The 12,990-nt window shown below is 48.6% G+C and overlaps 1 protein-coding gene across 2 annotated transcripts in view; it reads right to left on the bottom strand.

Moving 5' to 3' along the window:
- The window catches only part of SLC24A4 (solute carrier family 24 member 4), a 194,960-nt gene that overhangs the window by 27,775 nt on the left and 154,195 nt on the right, over window positions 1-12,990 (bottom strand). The gene's annotated exons all lie outside the window — the stretch shown is intronic.

Genomic DNA, 12,990 nt, shown 5'->3' with positions numbered 1-12,990 from the left:
GGTGGTTTTAGTATATTAGAAAGTGAAAGTGAAGTCGCTCAGTCGTGTCCGACTCTTTGCGACCCCATGGACTGTTTGTAGCCTACCAGGCTCCTCCATCCATGAGATTTTCCAGGCAAGAATACTGGAGTGGGTTGCCATTTCCTTCAGGCTATATAATTTTAGAAGATTTTCAGGATCCTGAAAAAAAAACCCCTCCCTATTACCAATATTCCCCATTTCTCTTCCTCTCAAGCTCTATGAGTGATCTACCCTCTCTCTGTAGATTTGCCTATTCTGGACATCCTATATACCTGGAATCATAGTATGTGGCCTTTCATGCCCAGCTTCTCTCACTTAGCAGAATGTTTTCAAAGTTCATCCATGTTGTAGCATGAACAGTGTCTCATTCCCTTTTATGGCCAAATAATATTCCATTATATGAATATATTATATTTTGTTTAACCTGTTAATCACTTGGATATTTGGATTATTTCTACTTTTAAGCTACTATGAATAATGCTCTTATGAATATGTATGTACAAGTTTTTCTGTGGACATATGTTTTCATTTCTCTTGCATATGTAACTAGGAGTTATAACTAGAACTGATGCGCCGCACAGCATGGTGCAGTATGGACATGAGTTTGAGCAAACTCTGGGGGGACAGGGAAGCCTGGCGTGCTGCAGTCCACTGGGTCACCAAGAGTTAGGACACAGCTGAGTGACCGAACAACAACAACGGTGACTTTACATTTAACCTTCTGAAAGCCTTCCAGCCTGGTTTCCAAGATGCTGCACCATTTTACATTCCTATCAGCAGTATATGAGGTTTCCAATATACCCACATCCTTGCCAACACATTAGTGTTGTCTCTCTTAACTATAGCCATTCTACTGAGTGGTGAGTGGTATCACACCGTGGTTTTGATTTGCATTCCCCTGATGACTAATAATGGTGAGTATCTGTCATGGATTTATTGGCTATTTATAAATCTTGGGAGAACTGTTGACTCAGATCTTTTGCCCATTTTAAAGGCTGGGTTGTCTTTTTACTGTTGAGTTCTGAGAGTTCTATAGTTCTATATATAGAACTATATATTTCTGATACTAGATCCCTATCAGAAATATAATTTACAAATATTTTCTCCCATTCCAGGAGTTTTTCAGCTTACTTCATAGATCCCATAAATCCCATAAGGTTTTAATTCTGATGAAGTCTGTTTTTTAATTTTCATTTTTTTGGCTACTTCTGCTATTGATATATATAAGAAACCATGGTCACAAATAACGTACACCTATGTTTTCTAAGAGTTTCATATTTTTAGCTACTACGTTTAAGTCTGTCTCATATTAAGTTTCATATGTGGTGTGAATTAAGGGTCCAACTTCTTTTTTAAAAAAATATGGCTATCTAGCTTTCCTAGCACCATTTATTGAGAAGACTATTCCTTCCCCCATTGAATTATTTTGGCACCCTTACCAAGAATTATTGATCTTTAAGTTCTTTTTCTTTTAATGCTCAGTTGTGTCCAACTCTTTGTGACCCCATGACTGTAACCTGCCAGGCTCCTCTGTCCATGGGATATTTTAAGCAAGAATACCAGAGTGGATTGCCATTTCCTCCTCCAGGGGATCTTCCTGACTCAGGGTTTGAACACATGTCTCCTGCATCTCCTGCAATGTCTGGGCATATTTCTGGACTCCCAGTTCTAGTTCATTGAGCTCTATTTCTATCCCATGCCACTATCAGGCAGTCTTGATGATTATTTCTTTGTAATAAGTTTTGAAGTCAGGAAGTCTTTCAATTTTGTTCAAGATTGTTTTGGCTATTCTGGGTCCCCTGTATTTCCATGGGAATTTTAGGATCAGCTTGTCAATTTCTGCAAAAAGAAAAAAACAAACTGCCCCCCCCCCAATCTAGCATGGATTTTCACAATGATTGCATGAAATCTATAGATCAATTTGAGGACTATTACCACCTTAAAAATTTTAAATCTTTCAAGCATAAACTTAGGATGTTTTTCCATTTATTTAGATCTCCTTTCATTTCTTTCAATAATGTTTTATAGTGTTCAGTGTACAAGTCTTGTTCTATTTTTGTTAAATTTATCCCTAAGTACTTTGTTGCTTTTTGATTGCATTATAAATGAAGTTTCTTACATTCATTTTTCATATTGTTAATGGATAGAAATAGAGCTGAATTTTGTATATTGACTTTGAAGCCTGCAAGTTTATTAATTCTAACGGTTGTTTTTTGTTTTTTGGTAGATTCCCTAGGATTTTCTGTATATAAGATCATGTCATCTATGAACACACTTTTACTTCCTCCTTTCCAAATTGAATGCTTTTTGTTTTTTTCTTGCCTATTTACCCTGGATAGAACCTCCAGCACAAAGCTGAATAGAAGAGGTAAGAGGTGTCTTGTTTCTAATCTTAGGGGGAAGGTTTTCTGTCTTTCACCACTAAATATGACATTAATTTGGGGGTTTTGAAGATGCCCTTTATCAGATTGAGGAAATTCACGCTATTCCTAGATTGTTTTCCCCCCATTAAGAAAGGGTGTTGGATTTTGACCAATGCTTTTTCCGTGTCTGTTGAGATGATTGTGCAATTTTTGGCCTTTATTCTAATAATACAGCGTGTCTTATTGTTTTTCACATGTTGAACCAACCTTGCATTCCCGAGATAAATCTCACTTGGTTAACTGTTTATAAAGAGGAAAACCAAGTCCCATGAAGGTTAATGAACTGCCTAAACCTCAGAGAAAGTTAGTGGCAGAGCCACAAACAGACCCTGCATGCCCGGCCGGTGACCTCTGAGCTGGTCCTTGTGGGGAGGTAAGGGGATGCAGTCGAGGGTGGAGCATTGTCAGGGATGGGTTAACGAACAGTCCTGTCACCATTATTCAACATTTGTGTTGTGTCTCACACATTTTGGAGGTGGTTTTCACAAACACTATTTTTCATATCAACTTGGGGGAGATATTCTCCCCACTTCACAGGTAAGGTTTGGTGTTCAGTGACTTAAACCTCACAAGCTCAGAGGCAGTACCAGGACTTGAATGCAGGTCTTTAGAGCCTAAATCTTGAGTCCTCTGTGCTATACTACTTGCCTGTTCTCTGAGTCCCATGATTTCAAAGCCTGTAAAAGTCCTTTTGCTGCCCACTGGTGGACAGCGTCATCGACTGTCAGATTAGAGCCTTACACTTTTAGCTCATGGCTGTGATCTAAACAGAAAAATCCTCTTAAGTAGGGGAACCATTAAAGTTTTCTTATTCCTTGGGGATGAATGAATCTTACCATCAATTTTTAGTTACTTCTAATACATTTTTGTTTTATCCTTAGACTTACCATTAAACTGATTGCTCTCTGAGGGGCACAGAAACTTCACAGTTAATGATAGTTAGATTGCCAGGTTCAAACCCAAGCTCCGGCATATTCTACCTCTGTGACCTTGGAAAAGTGTTTAGCCTCTGGGCATCTCAGTTTCCTAAACTGTGAAATGGGGATAACAACAGCTCTTACCACACAGTGCTATTGTGAGACTAAAATGAGCCAACACATGAGATGCATTTAGCCCACACTTGGTGCAGAGTATGCACTAAATTTTAGCTTTTGTTGATAATAATGGTTAATTAAGTTCCACTTACTGAGTACCTACCACTGTCAAGCACAGGGTTGGGTGCTTTTATGGAAACTAAAACAGGTTTAAGACCCTGATGCTGGGAAAGATTGAAGGCGGGAGGAGAAGGGGACAACAGAGGATGAGATGGTTGGATGGCATCACCAACTCAATGAACATGAGTTTGAGTAAACTCTGGGAGTTGGTGATAGACAGGGAGGCCTGGCGTGCTGCAGTCTATGGGGTCGCAAAGAGACACAACTGAGCGACTGAACTGAACTGAAAACAGGTTTCAAGAAGTAAGCTGTCTAGCCCAAGGTCACATAGCTAGGAAGTGGCAGACTAATACCAAAGCCTCTGAATGACACCATGTTGAATGCTGGTTTTGAGCCTAAGGGGACTAGAGAAACAAGGTGGGGGACCCTGTGGGAAGTAGATAAGATCAGGGTTGTAATTAAGCTAAGCTGCCAAGCTGAGGTTTGGGAGGAAGGGGAAGACAGAAGGGGAGCGTGTGAGAGAAAACAAGAGGCTTCAGTGAGGTCAGAGGCAGGACCTGCTGGGGGCTGACATGGAGACGTGGGCAGTCAGGACCTGCTGGGGGCTGACATGGAGACGTGGGCAGTCAGGCCTGAGTGCACAGGGACCAAAGGCCCAGTAAGAGACGCCCTGGCAGCTCACTGTAGAGCCTGGAGAGCTTGTGGGGGGCTGTGAAAGGCCGTCCCCAGGGAGGCAGCCTTGGCTTGGTCTCCCCCTCTCACAGCAGTCAGGTGCCATGGTTCAGCCTCTGGGACCCTGTTCATGCTTCCCCAAGAAGTGTTCCTCCTCTTGGAAAAGGGGGAGAGAACCAGACATGCAGTCCAGGACCCCCTGGTCAACACAGAAGCCAGGCTCAGAGTTCCCTCAGCGGGTGCAGACCCCAGAGACCCTTACCCCAGCTCTGCATCCATGTCCACAGCCCCCACCAAGTCAAGCTTCAGGACTGGATGTCAGTGGGTCCCAGAGCTGAGGTCAGTGAGTCGCCTCTCTTATTCTATTGATGACCTCAAGCTACGGCCAGCTCTGCACTCCACCACAGGAACCTCAAGGCTTGTGGCCAGTGAGCTGTTCTGTCCTCTGTCACTCGTGACTGTGTGGCAGTGGGTGGATCTTCAACCTCTCTGAGCCACCCCGTCCTCAGCTGTGAGGTGGTAACTTCCCCCGTCTCACCCACCCCGGGGATCTACGAGGAAACAAAAGAAAGGCAAGAAGTATGAAGCTGACCATCCTGCCTCTGAAGGTTGCACCCTGAGTCTGGAGGCCCTGGGGAGTGAAATAAGAGTCAGGAACGCTTGACGGGCCCAACGGCAGGCCCTCTCACCTTAAACATCCAGCAAACATCCAGGGCAGGCCTGTGGGCTCCCAGTGCTTACAAACCACATAGACCCAGCAGCTGGCTGCCTCCTCTCCTTCCTTCCTGCTGCCCTGTATTCCAGAGCACACACTCCAGCCTGGCAGAGTGCCCTCCTGGCCAAAGTAAACACTGGAACAAGGCCGAGGACAGCCCTCAGGGGTCAGGCAGACCTGGGGTACCAGCCCTGCCCGAGGCCCTTATTAACCTGTGTGCAGTTACCTGGGAAATGGGGACCACACCAGACACGCAAGCAGGGCTGTGTGCAGACTCTAAGCACCAAATAATAAGGTGTGTGTGGCCCAAGCTCCATGAAGAACGTGTCTGCCAAGCCATAGGTCAGGGCTCAGCCCCCTCCTCTGCGTCACTATGCAACTGGAAGCCACATGAGCCCCTCACCAGGTCTGCTCTGGTCTAAGTCATCAGTAAAGATTAGTTTCACTGCTTTTTTCCAGGCATCCCTGCAGCTCCCATGGGAGTGGACATGCTGAGCTGGGCCTCAGCAGCCCCCATGCCAACCTCCTCCTAGGGTGTCCATAGAGCACTTCCCAGACTCCCTTGCAGTTGAAGTTCTAGACTCAAATTGGGCTCCTTATTTTGAAAAACAGACTGAGGAGGGGCTGGGCCACCTTTCTGCTGCTTTTGAAGCACTGCTGTGAAACAGGCCTCTGGGGATTCTGTTTTGGCTACAGCGGCGCATTCCTGCCCAGGAGCTAGCTGAATGGGCACCAGGGATGCCTTCTCAGGCCTGACCAGCATCCCGGTGGAGGCTGCTGGTGGCAGCCTAGCTGTGGCAGTGGCCTCCTGGTCCCTGGGTCGTGACTGACAGTGAGTTTTTGAACATTTCAGCACATCCCAGTTCCCCACCTCCTCAATTCTGGGAGAGGTGGTGGCAGCCGGTTCAGCGGGAGTCATTGCTGGTACCCAGCCCGGAGTGTCCTTCCCACCACTGCGTAAGGGACCCACCTACTAGGTCTATCAATTCTATTCCTCCCACATCAGCGATCAGCATCCATCATCTCCTGATAACGCCCGAGGCACCTGTCATAGACCTACAAGGGGTGAGGGCGCGTGTGCTCAGCATCTCTTCTCTCCAAACAGCCCTCCCAGGGGCCACCAAAGCCACGCTGGCCAGCATGGCTACTGACCAGGGGTGGGCCCCTGACCTCTGGGCTGATAGCATTCTCCCCTTTAGGACTCTGGAATTCAGACGCAACCCTAGGCAACCAACTGAGGGAGGCAGGAAATGGCAGAAGTCAGTCTGGGGCCAGTGGGAGGCCACGGTCTGCCATGGGCACTGACGGTGGATTTGAGAAAAGCCAGTCCACAGCCAAGGAGCAGAATGAGACAGGCAGGCACGTGAAAGGAAGACAAGAGCCAGGAAGAGCCTCAACACGCATGAAGGCCCTGAGTCCAGCCCCTGGGTGAGTCCAACTGTTTGTGGGATCCACAACACACCCCTATATCCTTATGATAACTAAGATCCCCTTTTATCTCAAAGGAAGCTCATGTGGGCTTCTGTTGCCAGCATCCATAGACACTTCAGGCCCCCAGCACATGCCCAGCTCATGACAGGTCCTGAGCCCCTTCACCTCCCACCTCCCAGTTTGGACTGCGCTGGTCTGGCTGTGGGGTAATCACAGAGTAGATTCCAGGGCATGTGGCCCAGATGCCTGGCTCCATCTGGTCAATACTGACCCCTGGGCAAGCCCCGGCCCCTCAGTTTTTTGCTTTTGAAAACAAGAAGTTGGTCTAAAATTCCCCAGATTGCTTTTAACCATAGCATTCAGAGATCATTCAGAGACCATCTGTTGTTAACCACAGAGAATTCAGAGGAATGTTGCTTTCATTTATATTAAAAACAACCCTCTCCAAAAAAACCCTCTTTCTCTATTATGCTTTAGCAGCTGTTTTTATAAACCACTTATCACCAGAAAATGGAAATAATCCAATTGTTCACCCACTGATGGAGTACATCATCAGTGTACTGATGGGGTACAGTATGGGGTACATCCATACAATGGAATATTATTCAGTCATGAAAAAGAAACAAAGGACCAACGCATGCCACAATGTGGATGAACCCTGAAAACATGCTAAGAAGGTACATTCTGGGAGACAGAGAAGGACAGGGAAGCCTGGTGTGCTGCGGTCCACGGGGTCACAAAGAGTCGGACATGACCGAGCAGCTGAAGAACAACAACAAAGAAGGCAGACACAAAAGGCCACTTACTTAATGATTCCATTTATATAAAATATCCAGAGTAGATAAACCCAAAGAGACAGAGTTAGCAGTTGCCAGGAGATGGGGGTGGGGTGGGGACGGAGAATAATTGCTAGCAGGTAGGGGGCTCCTTTGGAGGTGCTAAAGAAAACCGATTGTGGTAACGGTTGCACAACTTTGTGAGTAGATGAAAAACCACTCAACTGTGTACTTCAAAGGTGTGACTATTACGGCAAGTAAATTACACTTCAATAAAGCTGTTATATTAAGAAATTACAGTGCTCAGCCAGTGTTTGTTCTAATTAGGTGTGAGCTGACACCTCAGGGCTCCACAGTGACTGACAAGGCCACTTCTTTGAAATCCTGACCTTGACTTACGAGACAGTCTACCAACTGTGTGATTTCTCTGGCGGCTCCCACGACCTAGGCAAGAACAAATCATTTTTACCGTGAAGTGCTGTGTGCCTCTGGGGGCCTGGAGCAGGCAGAAATTGGGTGTGGAATTTCACATGTACGTGAGCCCGTGGCAGCAGCAGCTTCTCCTCTGTGCTCCCAGCCATGCCGAGCGGCTGAGAGGAAAGAGCAGGGCAGAGTTTTCTAGAGCTCCATTGCTGCAGTCCCCTTTACTGGGCTCAGAGAGACTAAGCAGCCTCTCCTCCCAGCCAGCACGGCTCTCTAGTTCCATGTAGGACAGAGGAAGATGGGGATGGGGCGGGGAGAAGACATTCTAGAAACTTCCTGAAATCTTCAGATGGCTTGTGCTGAGTTTTCTGATGAACAAAATGTTTAGCTGTGTCATCCGAGGACTGAAGAGAGCATGCCAGGTCCCCAAAGGCCTATAATTCAAACTCAATTCAACATGGTTTCTTAACACAGACAAGCTCCTTGGTACCTACGTACCAGCTAGAAGACACCATGGACAGAGACAAGCATTTTCTTAAGGACTCCACAGGAAGAACGCAGAAGAATCCACTGGTTGGCCACAGTATTGTCCCTTAAGCACGTCTGGGGTGAAAATGCCAGTGTGGGGTGCTGTCCCTTCTTCCTGTGTGATCGTGGGCAACTAAACCTCTCTGAGCCTCAGCTTCTTCACCTGGGAAATGCGGATAACAGTACCCACCCTCCAGGGTGGTCCTGAGGACTTAATGAGTGCATGTGTGAACCACCCTGCCCAGTCCATAGGAAGCACTCAGTAAACTTCACCTCCTGTTACCATTCAACGGCTTTCCTGGTGGCTCAAATGGTAAAGAATCTGCCTGCAATGCAGGAGACCTGGGTTCAATCCCTGGGTCAGGAAGATTCCCTGGAGAAGGAAATATCTACTCCAGTATTCTTGACTGGAAAATTCCATGGACAGAGGAGCCTGGTGTGTTACAGTCCATGGGGTCACAAAGACTCAGACATGACTGAGTGACTAACATACACACGGTTTAAGAACCTCCAAAGGGCCTAGATTTCTGCTCCTGACTGTACCGGCCCGGGATGGCGTTTGTAGATCAGGAAGCTCAGGGTGGAAGGGTGGCTCCCCACATAATAGCTGTGTGACTTGGGAAGTCTCCTCCTGGAGCCTCAGTTTCCCTCTCTGTAAAATGGGGATAATGGTAATGCCTCCTTCTCAAGATAGATGCAAGGATGGAATGAAAATGCACGGTACAAAGAGAGAGTGGTTAGCCTGGGCCGCCCAGGTTGGAAACCCTTGATTTCCACTTAGTAGCTGGGTGACAGTGGGCAAGTCACTGAACCTCTCTATGCTTCCCTTTCCTTCTCCATAAACTGGAGATGATCATCGTCCCCACCTTATGTGTTGTCATGAGGATTAAATGAGGGAATACATGTAAAGCTCTTAGAACAGGACATGGCACACAGAAGCTCCAGAAGAGCCCTGTAAGAATTCCCTATTTTTCATTCAATGCCTGACACACAAGACCCCAGTAGATGCGGCCACTTATAATAATGATGGACACGAGGGCCAGGATACCGGACACAAGATGTGATTTCCTTACCCTTATGGGAGCAGGAGGAGTCCAGTTGGAGGGCAAGGGTATGGCCCATGGGGCAGGAGAATGTCCCAGACAGTACATCAGCCACAAACAGCATGTATTAAGGGTTCTCTCCAGCCAGACTGGGGCTCAGGGTCACTGGCTGGCCACTGCAGGGCAATGCCTGTGCTGCAGACCACAGTTCTCATGGGAGAAGGAGTTCCTCCCCCTTTTCCTCTCTCCCCGCCAACAGCTAGCCCAGGATGCCCAATTACCAGCCTCTGTGGCCTGAAGTGGGCACAGCTGCACTGGGTGTAGATGTAAATCCAGCATCAGACCAGGCGGGCACCCGAGCCAGGCTGTGGCTGGGTGCCCTCGGGCTCTGGTCTACAAGCCCAGTGACATATCATGTGGGTGGGCAGAGCCCAGGGGCTATGGGCTGGCATTTCCACCATCTCCACCCTTCAGCTGTGTGGTGAGGGCAGGAGATGATACATAAAATGTATCATGCAATCATCTGCTCAGATTTAACCCGCACGCCTGTAAGCTCCCAGAATCCAGGGTGTCCTGTTTCTACCTGGATCACCAAGGCCCAGAAGAGTCTGGTACCCAAATATTTACTGACTGAAATAATCATCTTGTCTGCAAAGTACCTGAAGCCCAGTGCCTGGCACAAAACAGGTGGATAGCATCAGATCAGATCAGATCAGTCGCTCAGTCGTGTCCGACTCTTTGCGACCCCATGAATCGCAGCACGCCAGGCCTCCCTGTTCATCACCAGTTCCCTCTTCCTGACTCTGGGAATGACCACGGTGCCAGACCTCCAGGGATTCTGACTCCCATGAACTTTCTAGAACATTGTTTATGGTCCAAGCAGGAGAGAGCGTGAGAAACCGGGTATAAGAGAAACCATGTGATTAAAGCAGGTTGTCATCCCAGGTGGCCCTAGTGATAAAGAACATACCTACCAATGCAGGAGACATAATAGACACAGGTTTGATCTCTGGGTCGGGAAAATCCTGTGCAGTAGGAAATGACAATCCACTCCAGTATTCCTGCTTGGAGAATCCCATGGACAGAGGAGCTTGGTGGGCTACAATCCATAGGGTTGCAAAGAGTGGGACATGACTGAAGCGACTTAACATGCAGGCATGTCATCCAAACGAACACTTACTGAGCACCCGTGTGTCACACAGAAGGGGTGAATAAAGACCTCTGTACTGCTTACAGAGGATGCCTTCATCCCATTTTGTGGATGAGGAACTGAGGTTTAGGAGATGAAAGAGTCACAGAGCTGGTGAGCAGTAGAACCAAGATTCCAACCCAGGACTTCTAGCCTCCAGCCCCTGCCTCCCAGCCTGTCCCCAACCACACAGAAGAGCTGCACACCAGACAGCCTGGGCTCACTCCTTGATACCTGCAGCCACGCTAGTTCTGAGTGGAACAGATCCTCCCCTCTTCCCAGTGCCCCGCCCCTTATCCCTCCCCTGGCCCCAGCTTCCTTCCTGGACCCTAGTTTAGGAGACCACTAGCTCCACCCGCCCCTAAAGCCCCTCAGGGCATCCCCACGGTCTCAGATCATTGTGTTTCCACAACCAGTTGTTTAGTTGCTCAGTCGTGTCCAACTCTTTGCAACCCCATGAACTGTTGCCCACCAGGCTCCTTTGTCCGTAGGATTTCCCAGGCAAGAATACTGGAGTCGGGTTGCCATTTCCTTCTCCAGGGGATCTTCCCAACCTAGGGATCGAACCCATGTCTCCACCAAGTCTCTTGCACTGCAGGCGGAGTCTTGACCACTGAGCCACAACCAGAGACGAGCTGAAAAGATGATGGGGATGAGTGGGTGGACGGAGGGCCTGCAGCTGGCAATGCGGAATCTCTCACAGGTGCTGTGTCCCGCTGCCTGGCTCCACATTCCTGTGAACTCCTGTCCACACTGGCCTCAATTTCCCTTGGCTGCTGGACACACCTAAACAGGCAGCAGCCACACAACCCCGTTCCCCCGCCCCCGCTTCTCACATTGAGGTTAGAGGAGATGGAGAGGAAGTACTTGCGGTTTCCCAGGGCGCCACCTGGAAACACTTCCGCAGGAACACAAAGGGAGCTTCCGCAGGGACACAAAGGGAGCTTCCGCAGGGACACAGGAAGCCCCGGCCCATTCCAGAGGCGAGCCCTGGGCGGAAGCTCTGCTGAGGGCCAGCCCAGGGGAGTCCCAGAGCCTCTGGCTTGAAGAGGAATGTGGAACCAATTTCAACAGGAAGTTCCCACCCGCCAGGAAAGGCGGAGCTCCCTGGGAAAGGGTTCGTGGGTGCAGAGAACCCGGGAGTGATCTGGTCCCAGCCCTTGTAAAAGAACAGCATTCTGAGCTCCTCACCTCAGGAGGTGACCTGCCCAGAGTCCCTGCAGGGAGCTAGACCTGGTTTCCCACAAGCCACTTGTCTAAGGAGCATCAGATTCTGGCACCAGGATGAGAGGAGGGGGTGGTTGGCCCCAGGGACCACCCAATTCAGTCCTGCCAAACTCAAAGCTTCAAGGAGATGGAAAGATGAGTTGCCCTTACATGAGGCTGCCTCCCTTTACAGAACGGCAGCTGCCCCAAAGGGCAGGTCCCTTCTCTGGTTTCCTGCAGAGCTCTGGACAATAAGCAGGGTCAGGAACAGCATCTAGATGAAGCGGCAGTAGGGGGTGGTGGTGATGACCCTGTGAGGCCCCACATCTGTAAAACAGGGATTCCATCCACCTCCTGGGGCTGGAGAACAGAACCCCCAAAGGGTAGCTTCTTCTCAGTCTGAACCCCCAGCAAGGTAGTCTGTTTCCTGGACTGTACCTGCATCTTCTTCCCTGGGACCATACTGCCTCTCCTCTCCTCTCCCCATCCCAAGCCATCTCCCAAATCAGGTGCCATCTGTGAGCCTGTTGTTAAACACAGAAATCTTTTTGGAAAAACATCAAGTTTTGGACTTGAAAATCTTGGAATTCTGCTGCCATTCAGGATGGCAGGACACCAAGAAAAAACCTCTGAGATGGGGCTAAAGAGCTTAGGCCTTTATTTCCCATCATGGACTGCAGAGGATTATGGCTAAAGATGAAGACAGATTGGGTGTGTCTCGGGATCCTCTCACACACATTCCTGAAATCATTCACTTGATGGACATCTACTAAGCACCTACTATGTGTCAGGCTTGGGCACTGGGGATACAACAGCGAATGAAATAGACAAAGATACCTGCTGGCACGGACCTGATTTTTTAGCCAGGGAGACACACAAGATAAAAGATATATATATTCAAAATACTTAGGTTAGGGTGGTCAGAGAAGGCCACACTGAGAAGGTGACATTTAAGCAGAGACCCGAGGAAGGGAAGGAAGTGAGTGATACAGGTGGCAGAACAGAGCGCATTTCAACAAAGGGCAAGTGCAAAGGTCCTGGGCTGGAGCATATCTGCTACTTTCTGAGAAGGACAGTTAGGAGGCCAGTGTGGCTGGAGCAGAGGTGAGGTCAGCGAGGAGCTGGCAGTCATATGACACTGGGCCCATCCAATGAGATGGGAGGACACTCAGGCCTGGGCCAGAGCCACATCGACTCTAACTTACTTATAGGTAGGAGTTATCATCAAACACATAAGGTGTAACTGTCTAAAGATCATGTGTGGCTTTAGCATATCCTGTCCCAGCAAATATGCAACACATGGGCAAAATGGCCTGCCCACACTGGAAGGGCTGGAGAGTCTGAGCATGTCCATAAAAATAACGTATGTGGTTGTTTTTCTTTACTGCACGAGAAAGCCCCACTGCCCT

Source organism: Bos mutus, chromosome 21 (assembly GCF_027580195.1).
Source record: "Bos mutus isolate GX-2022 chromosome 21, NWIPB_WYAK_1.1, whole genome shotgun sequence".
Taxonomy (NCBI): Eukaryota; Metazoa; Chordata; class Mammalia; order Artiodactyla; family Bovidae; genus Bos; species Bos mutus.
Note: the sequence above shows the minus strand (reverse complement) of the source record. Positions and strands in the feature narration are given on the sequence as shown.